At 55.3% G+C, this 17,356-nt stretch overlaps 1 protein-coding gene across 7 annotated transcripts in view; it reads left to right on the forward strand.

Annotated features, from left to right (window-relative positions):
• The first annotated feature begins 4,170 nt into the window (after positions 1-4,170).
• The window catches only part of FOXP4 (forkhead box P4), a 52,649-nt gene continuing 39,463 nt past the window's right edge, over positions 4,171-17,356 (forward strand). For 4 of the 7 annotated variants that reach the window (XM_006729198.3, XM_081828207.1, XM_081828208.1 and 1 more), the window contains exon 1: positions 4,173-4,660. The gene's annotated coding sequence lies outside the window, so the exon portion shown is untranslated. Of the gene's footprint in view, positions 4,661-17,356 lie in introns of all 7 variants that reach the window. The other 3 variants (XM_081828210.1, XM_006729199.3, XM_006729196.3) reach the window with 3 other exon arrangements.

Raw genomic sequence — 17,356 nt, forward strand, 5'->3', positions numbered from 1 at the left:
CCAGGGAAGGTTGAAGAAAGTGAAAGGGATACTGAGAGGTCCTCAACTATATCAGCAACAATGTTGATGCTTTTTAGTTTTTTTTTTTTTAAGATTTTATTTATTCATTTGAGACACAGACACAGAGAGAGAGCATGAGCAGGGGGTGAGACAGAGGGAGAGGGAGAAGCAGGCTCCCCGCCGAGCCAGGAGCCCAATGTGGGGCTCGATCCCAGGACCCCAGGATCAGGACCCGAGCCGAAGGCAGACGCTTAACCATCTGAGCCACTCAGGCGCCCCAATGCTTTTTAGTTTTAAGCATGAGGAAAGGCATACCAATTAGAAGTATACAGCAGCTCAATTAATTTTCAAAAAGGGAACACACCCTTGCAACCAACTCCTGAATTCAAAAACTCAGATCATTCCCAGACCCCCCAGGAGCCCCCTCATACACTTTCCCAGTCATGCCCCTTCTCTCCTGAGTTCCAATGCTGGAACCAGTTTTTGAATTTCAGAGAAATGGAATCTTACTGGGTGCTTTCTCTTGTGTGATGTGTTTATGCTCAGCATTCTGTGTGTGAGATTTCTCCATGTTGCTGTGCATGGCAATGGCTGGTTCGTTCTCATTGCCAAGTACTAGCCCATATATGAGAATACCATGATTTGTTCACTTATTGCACGGCTGATGGCTATTGTGCATGGTGCTACGGAGAACATTCTAGTGTATGTCTTTTCGTGAACACATATATATGTTTTAGGAGTGGAGCTGCTGTGTTATGCTGGAACGTTTTAATCCTTAATAAGGCTAAAAAAAAGGTTTTGAGGGGGAAAAAAAGTAAGAAACAGTCAGATGAATGGAAACATAAACCATCTGAACCTAGATGTGTTGGGACTGTGGGATTAAGGAGACTAATGTTTTTGGATACACCCCCACCCCCACCCCCGAGTGCCAGGCCTGGAATGAGGAATAAGCTCACCCCCTAGCCCACTTCACCCCTACCACAGAGAGGCAGCTGACCCTGGGGAGGGGCTTCTGCTTGGAGCAGGAAGACCTGGGAGCACACCTTGCCTCACCACCTCCCAGCTGTGTGACCTGGGGCAAGTTGTCTGACCTCTCTGAGCCTCAAGTTCCCCACTTAGAAAACGAGAAGAGCCACCACGTCTGGGGCGATAAAGCACAAAAGCACGTGAGAGTCGAGTGGCCGGCGCACAGCAAGCATTTAATAAGTATCAACTGCAGTTGTGTGTATGGTTTGTGTTTTTTGTGAGGTCAGTAGTCCTCATTTTCAGGTGAGGAAACCAGGGCTTACAAAAGAGAATTGGAGCATTTCTGGAAAGCTAGATGATTTGCCCACGCTTTTTCCTGCCAGCCACCTAAGGACCCATTCTCCTAGTGTTGTGGATAAGGAAACTAAGGCTCAAACATCATGTAACTTGCCCAGGTCACACTGCTGGTAAATGACAGAGGCTGAAGTTCAACCCAAGGTCACCTCATGCCAGCTCCTGTGCTTTTGACTACAGCCTCCCCAGCAGGGCTAAGCCATGGGCCCTCATTCTTGCCATAGTCAATGCCCCTGGCCCCTTTGAAGGAATAAGGATAGAAGGGGACCCTCCTGCCTATTCCGGGTCACTCCACCTCGGGAGCCAAGGGCTCCTCTTAAGCCTTCTCACAGAGCTCTTGTACCAGAAGGAAGAGCTTTGGACTGGCTGTGTTGATTTTGGGGTGATTGTTTGGTACCTTTCTTTGATGAGGCCTTGTTTTCCTCACCAAAATGCTCTTTAGGCGAGGATAAGACAGGGTCTCTTGCCTCCCTTGTGCTCCCCACTGTGACTCACAGGGCACTGGAAACTGAGCTGGCCTGGAGATGACCAGTAACCTGAAATGAAAGCCAAAGCATTTCCCAGGGAACCCCTTTTGGGCAAGGGAGCCCCCGTGGGAGGTGCGGAGGGCTGCTGCAGGAAGGTGATGGGGAAAGGACTTGGTGGGGCTGAGAGTCAGCCAGAAAAGAGGTGGATAAGCCCGTTCCACCTCTCCTCTGCCAAAATCCCTTCTTTTGTACTGAAAGTCCACCCTGAGCCTCTGCAGAAAGGATGCGCAGGAGGCCTGAGGGGCATGGCCACGGCCCAGCTGGGCTTAGACAAGGACTGGCCAACTCCAGGCCAGGCCCAGACCTGTCCACACACCCGGACTCCCACCAGAGCTGATTCTCCATGGAAGCTAAACTGGATCACATTACCAAAGGCCTCCTTTCTACCAGACCGCACTCCTCCTCGGGTAAGCCACAAGCCAGTGCTGCTTTAGAAGCCTCCATGTGATTCTTCCCCGTCCTCACTGAAGTGGCTCTGGTCAGAATCCTGCTTCAGCACTTACCAGCTCTGTAAGCCCGGGCAAGTGGCTTAATCTTTCCGTGCCTCAGCTTTCTCTTCTGTAAAATAGAGATAATGGTACTATCCACCTCATCGGGTTATTGTGAAGATGAAATAAGGCCTCTGCCTTGGGGCATCTGGGTAACTCAGTCGTTAAGCCTCTGCCTTCGGCTCAGGTCATGATCCCCAGGATCCTGGGATCGAGCCCTGGATCGAGTGCTGCATCGGGCTCCCTGCCCAGTGGGGACCCTGCTTCTCCCTCTCCCTCGCCTGCTGCTCCCCAAGCTTATGCTCTCTCTCTCTCTGTCAAATGAATAAATAAAATCTTTAAAGATAATAATAATAAGGCCTCTGCCTGGCCTACCCTTGGACTTGAACATTAGCTATTGTTATTCCTTATTGCGACTGCTATTACTGCACTGGGAAGGACACTGTGGAGAGTCACATAAATGACACTTAGAATCCTCCTCCCTACAATTTCCCACCTAGATACTGAAGGGTCCCTGTCACACCTACCCAGTAGGGCAAAAATATAGGGTCTGGACATGGACGGGGTATCACTAACCTTATAACCACTTCTGACTATACCTGCAGAAAAGGGATGGGATAATTGATGAAAAGCAACCCAAAAGGGAGCCTCCTTTCTCGCCAGGCGACAGGACTGACTCACCCTAAGCACCCCCAGCTCACACTCCACAGGGGCATCAGTGTGTCTGCCCTGTCTCCACCTGCCTCAGGTGATCTGGACCAGGAAAGCCTTCAAGAGCCACTGCCTTCCTGCTCTCCTCCCACAGCAGGGCCCTCCCTTAGTCATGGGCGTTCCTGGAAGATATCTGGGGTGTCCTTCAGCTCTCCCCACCCGCAACACACAGAGACAAACAGGAGACGTTTTGTGAGTGGAGGTTTTATTCAGGTTTCCACGGGTGTCTGAGTTGGGCGTCTGCCACCAGCATACCCCTCCGCCTTGGAACTCGGGCCCTTCCCCATCCGGACTCCCCCATCCGGACCCCCCCGCCCCCGCCCCCGCCCCAACCCACGCCACTGCCACCACCATTATCCCTCCCAGCTCCCAGGCAAAGACACAGTTTTGTTTGCAATCCAATTTGTCCGGATAATTGCCTCGACTTTGCACTTCGCTTTGCCCGCGTGTATCCGGCTTTGGGCCCCTTCTTCACCGGTTCGCAGAGCACTTTCTGGGAAATTCCCCTTCCGGTAAGGGAGTCAGCGCGCGCCCGGGGTGAACGTTCACAATGCCCAGAAGGCGCCTCCCCACCTCCCCCACCCCGGTTCAGAAAGCTCACCCCCAGTTCCCCACGCAGTGCGGAGCAGGAGGGAGGCAAGGAAGGACTCGGGCCGCACACCGGCTCCGGGATCAGGGCCCCCGGCCACTCCCCGCGCCGAGCGCAGCCCGCCGGGAACCAATGAACCGTGTGGGAGCAGGGCTCGGCCGTACCTCCAGACTCCAGGGAAAAGCTGGGGTTTGCAAAGCGCGCCACAGGATTCGCGGGGGCAGGGAGAATCCCTGGGGTCTCTCCACCTCCCGCCTTTCTCAGGTCCGCAGCCCCGTGTCTTCTCCCCAAGTCCCCACTTTCCTTCCCCTAAAGTTCGGTCCACGTGGTCTTCTCTCGCTCTCCGCGGCGGCCTGGCCGGGTGAAAGCGGCTGCACCTGCTTTAGGCGAATTATGGTAGCGCTAGAAGTTGGTCTCCCCTCCCTCCACCGCTCGCTCGCTCCCTCCTCCCCGGCTCTCCGCGCGCTCCCTCCTTCCCCCTCCACCCCGCGTCCCCCGCCCCTTCCCGCCCCGCCCGCGCGCCGCCCGCTCGCAGCCACTCGCAGCCCGGGCTCAGTCGCAGCCCCTCGGAGTCCGGAGCCGGCCGCCCCTGCGGACCGGACAGCGCGACCGGCGGCCGGGACGGAGCCCCCAGCCCGCGAGGAGGGCGCGGCGCAGGCGGCGGCGGCGGCGCGGCGGGGAGGAGCCCGGGCCGGAACCAGGGCTGGGCCGGGGGCGGGGACGCCGGGGTCCCGGAGCCCCGGAGCCGGAGCGAGCGAACAAGCGTCGCGGGAGGACCGAGAAGGAGGAGCACCGCCGGAGCGAGCCGAGCTGCCCACGAAGTGCGATGCCCCGGCGGGGCTAGGGCGCGCGGCGGCCGGCGCGGCGCGGCGCGGAGGGAGGACGCCCGGGAGCTGCGCGGCGCCGGGCGGCGCGGAGGGGCAGCCCCAGCGGGCGGCGGCGGGCCGGGGCTGCGACCCGAGCGAGCCCCATGCCCCGCGCGGGCTGACGGGCCGGAGCCCGCACGGAGCGGCCGGGCCGGACAGGTAGGTGGCGGGCCGAGCCCGGGGATGCGGGTGGGGGCTGGGCCGGCGACCAGACCAACTCCCTAGCTCGCGCACTCTCTCGCCCGCTCACTGGCTCACTTTGTGTTTGCAAACTGCCCGCCGGAGACGCGCCGGGCGCCGGGAGGAGCCGGGCCCAGGCCGGCGCACTTTGTTCCAGCCGGGGCCGGCTGCGGCGCCCTGACCCCGCGCCGCCACCACACCCCGCCCCCGGCCTGGGCCCCCGCGGCCCAGAGCCGCCTTTGGAACAGGTGGGGGCTGCGGCGGGGAGGCGGGAGGTGGGGGCAGCCGGAGGTCGGCGGCTGGGGGGGGGCTGGAAAGGCTACTGAGGCCCGCCCTTCCCCCAGAATCTGGGCCCCGCCCCCTCCCGGCCTGGCCGCTGGGAGTGGGGTGTAAGGGGGCGCGACCCCCCCCGCCCCCCGCCCGAGTCAAACAAAGAGTAATTCCCGGCCCGGACTTTCCTGAGCTGGGGAGGGAAGTGGTGGCGCGAGCTCCCCCAACCCAACCCCAGTCTGTCCAGGATTCCCCGAGACGCGCCGGAGGCAGATGGGGGGGTGGGGGGGATCGCGGTCGCACCCGCCGCGTCGCCTCGGGTGAGAAGGGGACTTGTTTTGCTGAGGTCGCACCTTGGAGGTTCCGGGGCCAGTCAGCCCCGTTCCCCCGTGGCTCGGCCAGCTCGGAGATAGAGTGGAAAACTTCTTGGGGACTTGAGAGCGTCTGGAAACGGCCTCTGTGATTTTGTGTGCCTGTGCTGGAGGGCGGGGGACGGACCCGGCGGATACCTTTATTCACCCCGTTTAGGACGAGCCACCCCCACCCCCACCCGCCTCACCCTGTTGGGGGGAAGGGGAGGGCGGCAGCAGGGTTCCGAGGCCCCCAGGGAAGAGGGTTCCCAAGTGACCAAGCAGGACCCTCCCTCAGATTGCCGACCCCAGTGTCTCCTCCGGACAGTCCCCCCCACGGACGCCTCTCTGACCGGCAGTCACCCCGGCGGCGCTCCGGCCTCGCGCTCCGCGTCAACGCCAAACTAACTTGGGGCTGAGCCCGGGCAAAGCCTGTGGCGCTAGAATGCGGGGCGCCCTGAGCGACCCGGGGTCCCGGCCTCCCCGGCAAAGGACCGTGTGATTTCGCGGGACGCGGATTCTGAGACAGAGGCCCTAACGGCTGTGGATGCCTTCCTACAACTGGGGCGACCTCGTGAACACGGCCGCATCCCTCCCGGACCCTCTAGGTTGGGGGAAGATGATATGGGAACGCGGAGACCCTGAGCCTATAGAGCGCCAGGCTCATCCCTTTGCACTCCGGCTCCTCTTGCCAACCCCCGCCGGACGGATTGCCTCGCTCCCTCGGCGCCTGGGCTTGAAGGCGTCTGGAGATCGCCGTGTGTCTCGCACCCCAGCACCGGGTCTCCCTGCAGATTGGCCGCAGAGCCTGGAGCAGGGGTTCCGTTGGGGGAATGAAAGAGCAAACCCGAGTCTGAAGCTGTCATCCCTGCGGTTCCTGAGAAAGCCCAGGAACATTTTGGCCAATGCGGGTTTTTACTTGAACTTCGGCATCTTCCTGCCCCGTTTTCAAGCACCGCCTGGATTGTCCCAGGGCGAACTGTGTTGGGTCTGGGATTGAGGGCCCCGGGAGTGAAGCTTGAAGGGCAGCAGGGGTTGGAGCCGGAGACTGGCCAGGGTGCCGCCATCTCCCACGCAGAAATAAGGAGCAGCGGGACCGTCTGTACTGTCTGTAGCCGAGGGAGGGTCTAACCTGCCCCACCGGAGAGCGCAGTGGGTAACCCAGACTGGAACACCGAGAATTTGAACCCAGACTCTCACTTTCAGCAGAGAACCGGGACTGAACGCTTCCGGCTCTGGGCATTTCAAGCCCCTGACTCTCCTGGTGAGCCAGCGGGTGGTCACAGGGGCCGGAAGGGCAGGGATGGCCGTGTCTCAGCTGCCCGAAAGAGAGACCCTCGCTTCAGACAGCCCCTGCCCTAGACAGTCCCCACACAAACCTGCAGAAAATTGCTTCGGGGAACGGGAAGTCTGCAGGCTTGTTTTGTTTTGTTTTGTTTTAAACTTGAGAAACTTTGTCTTGCCTGGGTTCTGGGATTCTTTGTCACCTGGCAGGCTGGAGAGAGGGCCTCAGGACTGCTGTAGGCACCTGGACGGCTTGCTTTTTCTGGCTGCTTTAGATCTGAGCCTCTCAAAAGCAGGGATGTGCCTGGGGGGGTGGGGGGAACTCCCTATCTGGTATTGCTCCGACTCTTGTCAGCTGGGCAAGGTAGCATGGGAAGGAGGTGGTGCTGTGGGGGCCCGGTCCCCCAAACATACCCAGGACCCCAGCAAGATGGGAATCTCTTCTCCCAGACCCTCGGCCCACCACCTTACTCTGGTCCCAGCCTTAGCACTGAGTTGGGGAAGACCATGGGAACCTTTTCTCTTGGCACTAAGCTACGTTGAGTGTCTGGGTGGGGTTTTCTATCCTTCTCCCAGTCCTGGGCAGGTTTCCCAGGAGTTATGGAGTTGGGGAACCCCTGAGCCCTGGGGAGAGAAAGGCCTGACACCAATGCTGGGAAATGCCAGGGGTAGGGCAGGTTGGACCCAACTTGCAAGAGGACCTGCCCCTGTCCTTTTCTGTGTAGGTACCCTTCTCACACCTAGACACTGATACCCTTACCCCCTTTCCTCTGCCTTTGGCTAGAAACTTCCTTTCTGACTGCTGGCAGGTAGCTCCCTTTTTGCCAGGAATGTGCATATCCTGCTGGGCCCCTACTCCAAACACACCTCTTCCTTAGGGGGAAGAAGGCAGGGGGACATGGGGGGGGGGCTTCCTTCAATCCAGCAATTCCCCAAGTGTTTGCTGAGCCCCTACTCTGTGTGGGCAGGTCCCAGGCTGGGTACTAGAGAGCCCAAGCAAGAAGGCTGGGGACTGTTCTCTGATCCTCCTATTGCCCGGGTAGGAGAGACAGACAAGATGTCACATCAGGGAGAGGAGAATGGGAGCAGGGTGTCTGTTTCAGAGGACAAATGTGTGCTGCAAAGGGAAGGAAGGGTCATCTCAAAAAGAACCCCCCCACCGCTCCACTATACCTGGCCTGGCCGCACCCTCTTTCCCGACATCCTAACCCTTCCCTGTGCCACTGCCTTGGTAGTTTGCCTGTCTTTCCAGCTGAAATGCAAGCCCCTCCACGTCTATCCCCAGCACAATGACTTTACTTTCCTAGTAGCCCAAATTGTGCTAAATAAGAATTTCTTCTACCCAAGGAGCTCCACACAGTGTCCCATCATGCTCTTACAACTCTCCCAGCTTCCCCAGAACCAAGGCCAGGCAGGTGCTACTTTTGACAGGATTCTACTGGCTGAAATGGTTTCCTTGGACTTGGTTCCAGAACTCTGGAGCCCGGGGCAAGGAACTGGGGCCTGCCCAGGGCAGAACATGGGTCAGGGTGGAAAAGGCTTTGGAACCCGCCAGCTGTTACGGGACTCTGGGGAACTTAATGAAGCTCTTGGAACCTCAGTTTTCCTCTGTGTAAAGTGGGTCAATAATACCCACCTTAGAGAGTCTGTTTGGGAGTTGAATGTAAAGTACCTAGCATGGTGCCTGGCACTTGGCAGTGCTGACCAAGGGGTGGTTTTTATTACTAGATTCCCAGTACGGCCAGGACACACGTTGGACTGAATACTGGAAATGCTTATGTTTTAACCTCCATTTCACGAGCTGGGGAAATGAAGCCCAGAGAGAAGAAGCAACTTGTCTGAGGTTACACAGGTTACTAAGGTACCACCTTAGTGGTAGAGCCGGGGCTAAAATGTGGGGCTCCTAACTCCCAGTACAACCAGTAGGGCTTGAGCCTCTGCTGTGGGGAAGGGAGAAAGGAGGGGATGGGAGGGCTTGTCAACTCCCCCCTCGCTCCTTTACAGACTCGGGCCTGGGCTGCCCCTCTGCCCTGAGGTGAGAAGGCTGTGTTTTTTCCTCCTGCCTTCCCTTTAAGGGAGGGTCTACGTTCAGAATCTGGCATTTCCCACCTGCACTTAACCCTGGAACAATGCAGTCATATGTTACCCCCCCCCCCCCACACCACCCTTTTAAGGTGCTCATGAAGACAAATAAAAATGCGAGGGATAATTCCCCAGAGTGTAGAGGAGGAAAATGGCTGGCACCACCTCCAGAAGGGAGACCTCTGGGGTTTGGAACCCTAACCTACACAGTCTTACGGAAGACAATTTTGGCCACCAGTCTTAGATCAATTCGGGACCTACCTGTGGATGGATCATCTCAAAGAAGAAAAAAAAAATACCTGACTTTGGCCTAAAGTTCCTGGCTTTTTCAGCATTGCCTTCCTGGATTCTCCATGGGAATGCACCCCTTCTTCACCCAGTCCCACCATGCTAGGATCACAGCAGGAACCCTTTACCAAGCCTTGTGGCTGCCCATGCAGTGGTCTCTTGAGATGGCATGGGGGGATGGGGCTTACGGAGCCTGGACTCAGGGCACACCTGCCTGAGCTAGAAATCCAGAGCTCCTAGCACAGAAAGCGCACGAGTCAAAGTGTCCTGTGCCTTGAGGGGTCCATCCAGGCCTGGGCCTGACGGATGTCCTCCCTTCCCTTGATCCCCGTCCCAGGCCTCCTCCTTTCCAGGTCTTTGCCAGGCTGTCCCTCACTCCAGTGCAGGCCTGCACCTTCTCCCCACCCTGGCCAGAGCCATGCAGCCTGTGCCTGGAATCCCAGTAGCTCTGCTGACCTCACAGGTCCCAATCCTCTGCCCAACTGGAGCCTCCAGAGCTGGGGCCTGAAGGCCATTGGGCTCACTGGTGGTACTGGACAGAGGTAAATGGCATTTTCTCTGCCACTCCAAGCTGATTCCGATGGAACCTGACCTGGGCTACCATGCATATAGGGCAGGGGAACAAGATGGTAGGTTTTCCTCACACAGTAAGAGTGGAGTGTGTGGACTAGTGACCCTTTGGCGTTTGTTCGAGGTAGTCAGGGTCAGCAGGTGGAAGTTACCTAGAATTCTCACCGGCAGCAAAGGAGGGACAGAGGATGGCGACTTAAGGGCAGGGTGACTCACGGAACGGAGACCAGGAGGAGGACTGCTCTCCATTCCACAAACACTGTGGCATGCATACTGTGCAGTGGCAAACACAAGGGTTGAGGGGAAGAGGTTTAATAAGAGGTGACTCGATTGCCACTTGGAAAATCAGAAATGGAGCAAGCGCTGCAGGACTGATCTTTCAGATAGGGACTGGGGACTGGAAGCAGGGCTCTGGTCCTGATGCTCCCCGGGGGAGGGGGGTGGGCGACAGGATGCCTCTGCTGGCCTGGGAGAGCCCTCAGGAGGTCTGTGCTGTGTGAAGGGAAACTGGGGGCTGGGTGGGCGAATGGGCTCCCATTCTGGGTTCCTCAGCCGGATGAGCTCCCTCGGATGGGGTTCTGCAGCTCTGGAGCCCACACTTCCGGGAGACCCAGGCTGAAAGAAATTGGTCCCCAAAAGGGTAGCGGTGTACTTCCTCCTTTCCTTCAGGGGTTCCCTGGCCAGATGTGCATCCACACCCTGCGAGGAAGGGCGTGCGCAGCTGGGGAGAATTTTGGGGAGAGATTGAATGGCGGGATTTGCGGGAGACCCAGGGAGTGGCTGCAGCTGTAAGCGTTTAGGGAGCAAAGCGCTGAGCGTGGAGAAGCTCCCTATCTTCTCAAGGCTTCCGCATCACTGGATCGGGGCAGGAGGAGCTTGCGAAGGTCGGGTCTTGTTAAGGATGCAGAGTTGGTCCACCTGGGAGAACCCCTCCTTTAGGAAACCTCTGGGATTTCCCCCGGAGAGCCAGGGCTACTGGTCTTCCCTCCCAGCTCAGCGCACTTGCCCGGGGTTGCTCGCCTTGCCAGCATTTCCCCGAGCCTCCGCGAGCGCATCCGTGCAAGTTGCAGGAAGCCCCTTCATCTCTGAGCTCTGGGACGCAGCCCTGGGACCAGAGCACCAAGAAGGAGCCTGGGGCTTGGGACCCACTCTGCCCAGTGCCTGGGGGTCTAGGGAATAGTGGAAGAGGGGACTGCTGGTCTTTTAGCCAGCGGGAGGGCCGCCTACTCCCCGCGTGCTGTACTCCTCTCACTTGGGGATGACTTAGCAGGTCTGGGTGGTAAACAAGGTCTGGATTCACTGACGAGAGTCACCCCTACGCATGCTGCTACCCACTTCCTAACCCCCTGTAAGACCTTAGGCATGGCCCACTTCTCTCTGGGCCTCGGTTTTCCTAGCTGCACAGCTGACTTGGGAACACCCACAGTCACTTCTCCCAGGCCTCCCCTGGCCGAAGCTGCGGGTTGGGCATCAGGCGAGAAGAGAAGCGGAAGGTCTCAGCGTGCTCCCCCTTTGTTCACCGCGGCCGGAGCCTCCTGCCTCCGTCGCTCCTTCCCGAAAGGGGCGCTGTGGAGTGCGGGGCAGGCGGCCGGCGGTCCGGGCAAGGTTCCTCCTTCTCAATTAGGCGGCGGAGCCTGATTAAAACGGGGTGCTGCCCGCCCCCTCCTGCCCGATCTCCATCGACGAGATTTCCCTTCATCAGAATCTCACATCCTCCAGAAATTAATTTGATGCCTCTTGTTATCAATTAATTGAATCTCGTTGGGAGAGAGAGCTCAGCGAGGCGGGCGGCGGCTTGGCCCTTGTGTGTCGCTGTTCTGCCCTCCCCCTCATATCGGGACAGCCTCACCCCCTCCCCATTTCTCTGTTTCTGCCTTGCCTTTAATTCCACTTATTTTCTAAAATAAAACCACCGCTGTGAACCCTTTTGCCCGGTTTGGCTCGGATGGGTACCCATCCATGGACGGGGTGCTGCCTGGGATTCACCCTGAGCTGAGGAGGGGGGCGGGGCAGGGGTTCCTCTCCCCTGGGCCCTGTTCCATCTCTCCGAAAATCAACAGAACCTCACCCTTGGGGAATTTGGCCCTGACCCTGACCCTGTGTACTCCAGGGGCTGCTGGTGAGAAACTTGGAGAGGAGGCCTGGGGGAGGGAGGGCTAGGGACAGACTGCAAGGAGCCTCCCCCACTAGACACACCCTAGTTGGAGGAGGGGACACTGGAGGGCCAGGCTAGGGCCTGTCAGCCATCCGGATTTTGTCCTTGTGAAAGTTTCATCTTTTTTAGAAGAGGCAGTTAGGAGCTGTTGCCCTGCTGGGGCTGATCTGCTCAATGAAGGGAGAGAGGGCACAGATGTGTGGTACCTCCTAGCTGCCCAAGAGCTAAGTCAGGCATCCGCAGGAACAAGAAGGTAAATGAGAGAGGGAGGAGGAAGGTTCTAGAAGACATCCCAGTCTGGGAGGGGGTTGTGGCCAGTACAGGGTACAACTAAGTGGTCACCAGACCCTGACTGAGGGGCTGTGCCTTGCCATTTCACATACCTTCCCTTCCCTTGTCCTGATCCTCACAAAAGCCCTGGGAGATTCTCCAGGCGATGATCTGTGTTATTCTCAATTGATGGGTGAGGGACCCAGGCCTGGAGAGGTAATGTAACTTGCCCGGGGTCACACAGCTAACTGGAACCTGCTTCTCTGGAATGCTGGCCATAAGGGCTGAGGTCACAAGTTGACCAACTTCACCCCTTCAGAGTTTTGTTGACCCACACAAAGCTTATTACAAGGGTACATTTCACACAAATATCCCCACTTTGGCTTCTTTTGAAAACCCCAAACCCTGTCAACAATCAGCCTGAATTTCCGCGTGTGGTAAGGACAGACTGGGATTGAATGCCCCGCACTTCTCACCTGGCCTCCTAGGCGACCAGCCTAGCCCCTGAGGGCATTTTGGGTAGTAATTCTGTCTTGGAGATTTCACCTGTCCTCAGTATTCTCCAAGGAAGAGCTGGGGAAAGCGGGGTGGTCTGAGAGAATCTGCGAGGTCTTTACTAGAGCTCAGAGAAGACCTTTAAGGACACCCTGACCCCAGTCGAATTCCCACACAACTGTTCGAAACTGATAGTGGGGGATAATTTTCCTGTTTTTTGACCACGGAGGGGACTTTAGGGTCTTGTGTCTCCAGGAGCCCGTTCTAACCTGAAAGCAGCCCATCCCTGCCCAGGTGAGCCCCTCTATGAAAGTCATCATCACCCTCTTACCTATCCCCCAAACTTATGTATTTTTTGTGGGGGAGGGGAGAGACTTTCTCCCAAGAATGAAACCTCAGGTGGCGACGAGAGAAGAACTGGGCATAAGTCACCTTTCTGGAACTTATTTTGGAACAGAGAAAGATGGGGAAGGATGCTGAATCTTGCGTATTTGGATGTGGATGTGTTCTGGATGCCCCTTGAGTTGGTACCCGAGATCCCTGTAAATGCCACACCTGAACATCATCAGGGGAAAAAGAGAGACGGCCCAGGGCCGGTCAGGGGCAGGTTGGGTGTGAAGCAGTCAGGGGCCCCAGGAAGGGCCAGATCCAGTGGTCTGTCCCAGGCTGGCTGGAGCCCCTCCTTTGCTCACGGGAGCCCCCTGGTGCCAAGGGCACTACCAGAACCAAGGTCCAGATGGCCACTCAGGCCCTGGATGAGTCGCCCCCACCCCTTAACCAGCGGGGGGCCCCCCCACGTAAGACGTCACTATTTAATTAGCCATCTCTGATTAACCAAACTTGGCATTCGGCTTCTCTTGCCCTCATCTTTCCCAGCTCCAAATCAATGGCTTTGATATGCTAATTAGGGAGTAATTTAATTTCAAAAGGCCGCAATTAACAAGGGTGTTGTGGACATGCTGTAGTTAAGCGGAGTAATCTAATTTGCATTAGTAACAAGCAGGGACTAATTAGAAGCTTAATTAGACACTTAGATGGCTCTTATGTTTACTTTCTTAATGAGATGGAGTGGGATCTTTGGTTCTCTTTCTTTCTTTCTTTTTTTTTATTGTTAATTCTTCCTCTTGGTATGGTTCTAGGAAGGAGTGTTGAGGAAGGCCACCTTGCTAGAGCCTGGTGGGAGCATTTCAGGGCCAGGGCCGGTAGAAAGTACACTGGGTGAGGGGGGGTGGGTAGTGGTGAGGAAAGGTTCAGATTCCAGGGAGATTCCAAAGTGACCGCCCTCCAGGCCTTGCCACCTCTGAGGTGGGGTTCAGGAGAAGAGCACTGATTTGGGAGTCAGAAGAGCTGTAGGGTTTCAGTTGGGCTCAGCCTCCTAGCAGCCAGGTGACCTTGTCAAGTCAGTAGGCATCTTCAAAGTGTGGTTCCTTCTTCATCTGTCAAAGGAATTCCAGGTTGTGTGCAGAAGAGGGGAGGGGACAGGGCATGGGAAAGGGCTTTCAAGGACTCTGTGAGTGGGATGGCTGTTATTAAAATAAAATATAGTCACAAATTTGTGTGCCCAGGCTTCCCTTCCTTGGGACTCCTGACTCAGCTTAGAAGTCACCTCCCACCGGAAGAGCCTTCCCGGAGTATCCCCATTCCCTCTAGGCACCCATAGCCAGCGCCCCAGTGTCAATTTAACGTAACATTTGTAAAGCTGTGTGTCGTATAGAGCGGAGGTTCTCAATCCTGGCTGCAATTGACGTTTAAGATTTTTTTTTTGAGAGAACACTCAAGTGGGAGGAAGGGCAGAGGCAGAAGGAGAAGCAGACTCCCTACTGAGCAGGGAGCCTGATGCAGGGCTGGAGCCCAGGACCCTGGGATCGTGACCTGAGATGGAGGCAGACACTTAACCGACTGAGCCACCCAGGCGTCCCCTGCATTTGAAGTTTAGAATGGGCAAGATTTTTAAAATTATCCATGCCTGGGTCCTACTCCCCAGAGTCCAATTTGATGCCGGGTGCAGCCTAGGTATTGGGTATTTTTCTTAACGCTGTGTTTGCGTGGGTGTCTCTCTTTCTCTTCTAATGTGTAAGCCCCCCAAAAGCAAGGGCTGTGTTTTGTTCCCTCCATCTGCCCAGATCCCAGTACCTACTGTGTTCAGTATTAGTTGCAGGCAGAGGGCCACCAGCCGGCTGTGTGCCCTGTAAACTCACCCAAGTGTTGCTTTTTGAATGCCTTATGCAGGATCTGAGAATCTTCTGGAAACAGACCTGAGGAGAATGGAGGGAAAATGCTAAAAAGGTGAAGGGGCTTGTGAGTCCTCCAGGATATGGGTGCATTGCCAAAGGGAGGATAAAATTGGTACAAATTTCATGGATGTCAATTAGGGAATAAATGTATTAACAGCCTTAAAAATACACAGTTCCACCTAAACATGTATCGTAAGCAAATAGTTAGAAAGGTCGAGTATTCTGTTCGCATAAGGGTGTTTATTGCAGCATCCTAGAAAAAAAAAATAGGTAATAGTCTGGATGTCCAACTCTAGGGGATTGGCTAAATAAATTCTGGAACATGCAGCCCATTCGAGCAACTATGTGACCACTAAAAACTCTTGCTTAAAATATTTGATGTCATGTGGAAATGGTTATGATAGTAAGTGGTGAGTGGAAAAATAGGAAAATTCAAACCATGTACAGATTATGACCCCAGTTTCACTTTTTAAATGTTTATATGCCAAAGAGAGTGAAAATGAACTGACTAGAAGGGGTGGATCCCAAAAGGCTAGCTCTCTGGGTGGCACAATTACGGGTACAGCTTTTTTCTTTATACTTTTTTTTTTTCCTCTTCAAAATTTTCTACCGAGGTGTCTGTTACTTTTAAGATTAAAAAATAAAGTTATTTGAAACTTGGGAGAGAACTTGAAGCAGCACAGGATGGTGGTTCACCTTCCAAGTCAGAGGCTTGTTGCCACCTTTATTTATTTTTAAAGATTTTATTTATTTGAGAGAGCACGTGTGTGCATGTGCAGCGAGAGAGCAGGAGCAGGGGGAGGGGCAGAGGGAGAAGAAGGCTCCCCGCTGAGCAGGGAGCCCGATGCTATGCGGGGCTTGATCTCAGAACCCTGAGATCATGACCTGAGCCGAAGGGAGATGCTTCACCGACTGAGCCACCCAGGCGCCCTTGCTGCCACCTTTTAGAGAGGCAGGTCCTCACCCTGCCATTTGAACTAAGTTCCTCGGGCCCTGAAGTTTTGTGCTGAGAGGTCTTGAATGGCCCCTAACATTGGGGCCTATGGCTGCTAGTGTGTCATTTAGGGAGAATCTTGGGCAGAAATTGGAGTACAGAGGGAAGCCTAGGGTCCCCGCCTCTGACCCACACAAAGGAGAGTCCCAAAGTACGGGACGACGTGGGCTTGGAGAGGGATTAAGCTTTTTCTGGAACTCAAGAGAACCCCATCTTCTTGGGGAAAGACACTGTTGGCCTAATCAGAAAGCCAGGTAGTGACGTGACTCACATCATCCTGCTCTGGTTTGGGGACCCATTTTGGAGCTACAGAGACATTCTAACCCATGGGCCCTGCCTCACTTTCCTCAAATGCTGAACCCAGGGCTGTGATAAGGGGATAGGATCCTAAACCTTAGCCCACTCAGAGTTGAGTTGTAACAGGACTTTCTGGGCCCCCATAATTATAGCCTTCTCTGAGTGGCTTCTTCATGTAGTGGATTTTATTTGCTATCACAGCAACCCTGAAAGGAAGATTTATTGGTATTAGCCCCAAATGACAAATAAGGACACTTAGGCTCAGACTGGTGACCTCACTGCCCAGTGCTCTCCATACAAAGATAATAAGAGACCAGAAATTGGTCAGCAGGTAGGATGGCAAATGAGTGGCTCGCTAAGGAGGGCCAAGGCCAGAAGTGGCTACTGCCCGAACCCTCACCTCTTCTGGCAGCCTGAGCCCGTAGGCCTTTGGGGCCTGAGCTGAATGAGGGAAGGGGATCCCCAGGCCTTTGCATGATGGATTTGGGAAGCATTCTTCGGTTACTTGTAATGTCAGTGCTTATTGCTTTGAAAAGCCCTCTGCTTTATGTCCCTGACACAAGTAAGATCTGATAGCAGGACAGCTAGAAAGATAGGGAAAGAAAATAGGAAATATAAGGTGTCTTCATGCTCTATGTGGTACCCAAGTCTTTTTATGGAATCTAGCAATGTGTCCATTTCAAAGACTTCTAGCTCTGGAAAAGTCTGAAACTGGCAACCTCTCTTACAAAGTAAGGGCCCTTGCCTATGCTGTTTCCCCTGCATTCAGTGTATACTTCACCTGGCCAACACCTACTCACCTTTCATTTCTGAGCATAAATGCCATTTCCAAGAAAAGAAGGCCTTCCCTGCACTCCCCACCCCCGCCGCCCCTGTTTAAGTTAGAGTCCCCTGTTTCTTCCCTGTACTCACATTTGATGGAACCTACTTTATGTGAGCTTATCTATATATTTGTGTCCTTATTTATCATCTGCCTCCCCTCATGGGAACCATGAGCTCCAGCAGAGCAGGGCCTGTGCCCTGTTCTGCTCAGGTCTGCATACACAGAGCCTGGCACACTGTAGATGCTTAAGTATCTGGGGAACCAGTGAATGGATGAAGGGTCATTGCTAGTGCTGTATGCTCTTGGCCATCCACTGGAGGAGAGAGAAGAATGACTTCGTTCATGGCCAAAACTCTACTAGTGGCTAAATTTTCAAAAAGACAAATGCCAGATTTACCCAGTAAAAAGGGGTAGGGGCGAATAGGATCCCCATTATTACAAATTACCCTCAAAGCATCTAGGGCACTGCTGCACTGTTTGTTCAAGATTTGGAAACCTGCAGAGGGCAGGGACCAGATTCCAGTGTCCTGCAAGATAGATTCTCAGAGTTTGTCTTTTTTTTT

Source organism: Leptonychotes weddellii, chromosome 8 (assembly GCF_054177405.1).
Source record: "Leptonychotes weddellii isolate Sample4059 chromosome 8, ASM5417740v2, whole genome shotgun sequence".
Classification (NCBI taxonomy): domain Eukaryota; kingdom Metazoa; phylum Chordata; class Mammalia; order Carnivora; family Phocidae; genus Leptonychotes; species Leptonychotes weddellii.